Source organism: Ctenopharyngodon idella, chromosome 9 (assembly GCF_019924925.1).
Source record: "Ctenopharyngodon idella isolate HZGC_01 chromosome 9, HZGC01, whole genome shotgun sequence".
Taxonomy (NCBI): domain Eukaryota; kingdom Metazoa; phylum Chordata; class Actinopteri; order Cypriniformes; family Xenocyprididae; genus Ctenopharyngodon; species Ctenopharyngodon idella.
In genome coordinates, this window is record NC_067228.1 from 35,917,621 (window position 1) to 35,922,831 (window position 5,211).

Genomic DNA, 5,211 nt, shown 5'->3' on the forward strand with positions numbered 1-5,211 from the left:
GTCGCAATTGCGTGATATAAAGTCAGAATTCTGAGATATAAAGTCGCAATTGCGTGATATAAAGTCAGAATTCTGAGATATAAAGTCGCAATTGCGTGATATAAAGTCAGAATTCTGACTTTTTTTCTCGCAATTCTGACTTTTTTTCTCGCAATTGCGAGTTATAAAGTCAGAATTCTGAGATATAAACTCGCAATTGCGTGATATAAAGTCAGAATTCTGAGATATAAAGTCTCCTCCAGTAAAATCAAAATTTCTTTATTGGTAAATCCGCGCTGAAAATAATCCTTTATAATGTCTTCCATTTTATGTAGAATAATAACGAAGCACCAATCCTGATGGTCAGTCGCAGTGAAAGGCAACGCAAGCAAAGTAAGAAGTCAGAATTCTGACTTTATATCACGCAATTGCGACTTTATATCTCAGAATTCTGACTTTATATCACGCAATTGCGAGTTTATATCTCAGAATTCTGACTTTATAACTCGCAATTGTGAGATATGAACTCGCAATTGCGAGATAAAAAGTCAGAATTCTGAGATAAAAAGTCGCAATTACTCTTTTTTTTTTTTTTTATTTAGTGGCGGAAACGGGCTTCCATACATTTTGGTTCATCTGTGTTCTATTAGTTTGGCACAATGCGATGTGCAATCGATTACTCTTGTCTGCTTGAACAGTAGAGGGAGAACTCGCGGGGTTTCTTCATTCCACATAAAGTTCGCAGTGAGAAAACTTCAGCGAGTTGTGAGATTTTATCTTTTCCTTCTTTTTAGGTATTAATTCTCATGGTTAGCTAAATAGTGTGAAATTATGTGATATAATGTTTAAGTATGCAGACGAGAGTATTTTATCAATTTGCGTGTTGACTGAAATGTTAAAAAGTTTAATCATTTTAGAGATGTACGACCTCAGAGCTCCGTTACATGTAGAGAACGATTTGTATATCTATATCTATATATATATATATATATATATATATATATATATATAATTTAACATTTAATTCTGTTTGTTTATTGTTCGTTGTTTGATTTACTGGTAAAAAGTTGATATATTGAGATATGTAAACGTTAAAATTTAATTACAAAAACTGTTTGAGATATCTATGCGTTTTCGGATGAAATAATTACTTAAAGAGATTTTTCACATGTTGTTTAGAATTGTTTGTACTAGCTGACTGGTTAAAAAGATCAAGTGGGCTTCCATATATTTCTAAAATACCATAAAATATGTATGAATTCATTGATGTATTATTGTTTATGAATAACTAAAGATTGTATATTAACAGCTTATGTTATTGTTAAATATGTGTGAAATTAAGAAAGAAGGCCATTGATGCTGTTTTGGAAAGTTTGTCAATTGTTACGAAAAGATTCCACAAAGTTAGCAGTGGGGAAACTTCAGCAAGTTTTGTGCTTTCATCTTTTTCATCTTTTCAGGGGTAGTATGGTATGGGATACAGATGTATAAGCACTAGAGGAGTTAAGAACATGAACAATCCTACAGTACTGTTTTAAAAGCATGTGGATTTAGATTTAATTGCTTTAATCCTGTTTTTAGAGATCTACCTTCCTGCAAAGTTCAGCTCCAACCCTGACCAAACACACCTGAACCAACCAATTAAGATCTTCAGGAGCACTTGATAATTACAGACAGGTGTGTTGAATAAGGGGTAATGGTAGAAGGGTTAAAAGGTATGTGGCCGGATATGTGGGATCCATTAGAATTAACATTCCTTTTCTCTGCAGGCATGACTCAAATGTCAGCAACGGTGAGAAGATCGTATTATGCCACTAATCTGACTCTGCTGAGCTGCACGTGGAATTGCCAAACCACTCTGTGAATGAGAACATTGACATGCTTTTCCATCACAAATATTCTCGTCGCTTTATAATATTAATATTGAACCACTGTACTCACATTAACTGATTTAAATATGTTTTTAGTACCTTTATGGATCTTGAGAGAGGAAATGCCATTGCTGGCTATATAGGCCTCACTGAGCCATCGGATTTCAACAAAAATATCTTAATTTGTGTTCCGAAGATCAACGAAGGTCTTACGGGTGTAAAACGGCACGAGGGTGAGTAAATAATGACAGAATTTTCATTTTTGATTGAACTAACCCTTTAAATGGTACTTGAAAATTGTTGTAGATACACGAGTGATCTGGAGTAACCGTAGAGTGCTGAAGTGTACCGTAAAGGCCAATTCACACTGCAACGACACACTTCGATCAACAGTGAAAATCACCAGATTACAGTACGCTACTTCTCAGACATCCCATGTGACAAACAGCGATTGTACACTTCATGATTTAACATCTTTCAATCTGTGAAAATAAGCACCGATCAACACCAACAGACACTGACAGGGGTAACTGACTGAAGTGACTTTGAGGAGGGAATTTAAGATATGGGGACAAATAAGTGAAAGTTGGCAAAGCTTTCCTACACGTCTTTACACTCAGTCTCAGTAGTCCACACAATGTATACTTTTGCATGCCCATGATAATCCCTGTGGAGGTCAAAATACTATGTGAGACCCTCAACTTGTTTATTTCCACCTTAAGTAAAAGCATTTCAGATCACAGTCAGAGTTGTCAAATGATGGCTTTGTTCTCCCTGATTCCTTTCCTCAAGTGTGAATGATCGTAATTTCTTAGAACCTAAAGGAAAAGCATGTTTGGTCGTGTGGCTTAAAGCCACAAGGAAAGGATGGATCTTCAAATGCATAATTCTATTATACAAAATGGACAAAAAGGGAGCACATAAAACTGTATACACTTAATGAGCACTGTTTGTGGCACAATAATGTATACTATCTTATCTATTAAGAAATACATGAATGCATGGGAGAAACATTACAAATAGGGGTCGACCGATTATCGGCGCCTATATTAAGCATTTTTATGGTTATCGGTATTGGTCATTTTCAAAACAGATTTGCCGATAAAATATTTTAATTTTGAAATGCGCTATTTGGCTCTGATGCAGCCACCTCTGTCCAAACGCACCACTCTGCTCCGCCCATCTTATTTGTTAGGAGTCGTGAGCACTAGCTAACTGGAGCTGCTTCAGAGATCACACATCAGTTGTCTCTCAAATGTAAGGCAGCAGCAGACGTTGCTGAAGTTAAATCACAATCCACTATACTGAAGTTGCAAAACGCCTCAATATAATCAGGGCCTGAATTCCAGCACGGGATTGCCAGTATTGCGCATAATTCTACACATTCCCGCAGGTTTCGTGATTATTAAGAGGGAAATTCCCGCAAACATTTATCCACTATAGCATGTAGATTGAATTCAAACAGATTATCAGAGCAGATCAGTTATTTTACAACTTTCTGTGAGAAGTGGTACCGCTGAATCACTCAAACTGCTTTTGAAACTGAGCCTCCCTCTCTCTCAAAATGCGCAAAAGGCTTCACATCCATAGTATCCACATTGAGTTTGCTCTGCAAGCGAGCTGTACGCTGCAATATTAGCACGCGTTTCGGACAGTTGATGGAATTGGCACTTGCACGCATTTTAAGTCATGCCAATTCAAAAATACAAGCCTTTTTAAAGTATAAAGTACTCGCGAGCTCTTCAGTCAGCGTGCTCTCAGCCAATGCATGCGCACACAGCCGCCTCTCAAACTGCTCACAACAAATGTCAGATAGAGTTATTTTTCTTGACTTATTACACATAAACGTTCAGTTACACACACAGTTATGTTAAAATACCCATCTGGGCGAGTATACACGTAAGCACGTCGTTTGTCTTCAGTGAATGTGAACAGCATGTGTAACAGTATATTCCTTTATGTCTTAAAGAGACAGCAGCCTTTAAACCTGCTGCTGTCTACTATTGCCTGTCACAATCAAACAACAAAAGAAAATCTTTAATAAGGATTAATCTACAAACCCGATTCCAAAAAAGTTGGGACACTGTACAAATTGTGAATAAAAAAGGAATGCAATGATGTGGAAGTTTCAAATTTCAATATTTTATTCAGAATACAACATAGATGACATATCAAATGTTTAAACTGAGAAAATGTATCATTTTAAGGGAAAAATAAGATGATTTTAAATTTCGTGGCATCAACACATCTCAAAAAAGTTGGGACAAGGCCATGTTTACCACTGTGTGGAATCCCCTCTTCTTTTTATAACAGTCTGCAAACGTCTGGGGACTGAGGAGACAAGTTGCTCAAGTTTAGGAATAGGAATGTTGTCCCATTCTTGTCTAATACAGGCTTCTAGTTGCTCAACTGTCTTAGGTCTTCTTTGTCGCATCTTCCTCTTTATGATGCACCAAATGTTTTCTATGGGTGAAAGATCTGGACTGCAGGCTGGCCATTTCAGTACCCGGATCCTTCTTCTATGCAGCCATGATGTTGTAATTGATGCAGTATGTGGTCTGGCATTGTCATGTTGGAAAATGCAAGGTCTTCCCTGAAAGAGACGACGTCTGGATGGGAGCATATGTTGTTCTAGAACTTGGATATACCTTTCAGCATTGATGGTGCCTTTCCAGATGTGTAAGCTGCCCATGCCACACGCACTCATTCAACCCCATACCATCAGAGATGCAGGCTTCTGAACTGAGCGCTGATAACAACTTGGGTTGTCCTTGTCCTCTTTAGTCCGGATGACATGGCGTCCCAGTTTTCCAAAAAGAACTTCAAATTTTGATTCGTCTGACCACAGAACAGTTTTCCACTTTGCCACAGTCCATTTTAAATGAGCCTTGGCCCAGAGAAAATGCCTGCGCTTCTGGATCATATTTAGATATGGCTTCTTTTTTGACCTATAGAGTTTTAGCCGGCAACGGCGAATGGCACGGTGGATTGTGTTCACCGACAATGTTTTCTGGAAGTATTCCTGAGCCCATGTTGTGATTTCCATTACAGTAGCATTCCTGTATGTGATGCAGTGCCGTCTAAGGGCCCGAAGATCACGGGCATCCAGTATGGTTTTCCGGCCTTGACCCTTACGCACAGAGATTGTTCCAGATTCTCTGAATCTTTGGATGATATTATGCACTGTAGATGATGATAACTTCAAACTCTTTGCAATTTTTCTCTGAGAAACTCCTTTCTGATATTGCTCCACTATTTTTCGCCTGCAGCATTGGGGGAATTGGTGATCCTCTGCCCATCTTGACTTCTGAGAGACACTGCCACTCTGAGAGGCTCTTTTTATACCCAATCATGTTGCCAA

At 38.1% G+C, this 5,211-nt stretch overlaps 1 long non-coding RNA gene across 1 annotated transcript; it reads left to right on the forward strand.

Moving 5' to 3' along the window:
• The first annotated feature begins 344 nt into the window (after nucleotides 1–344).
• LOC127519426 (uncharacterized) lies at nucleotides 345–1,864 on the forward strand. Its single transcript, XR_007931826.1, has 3 exons — nucleotides 345–773; nucleotides 1,561–1,656; nucleotides 1,749–1,864. It is a non-coding gene; the product is annotated as an uncharacterized LOC127519426 (long non-coding RNA).
• Nucleotides 1,865–5,211: the final 3,347 nt, after the last annotated feature.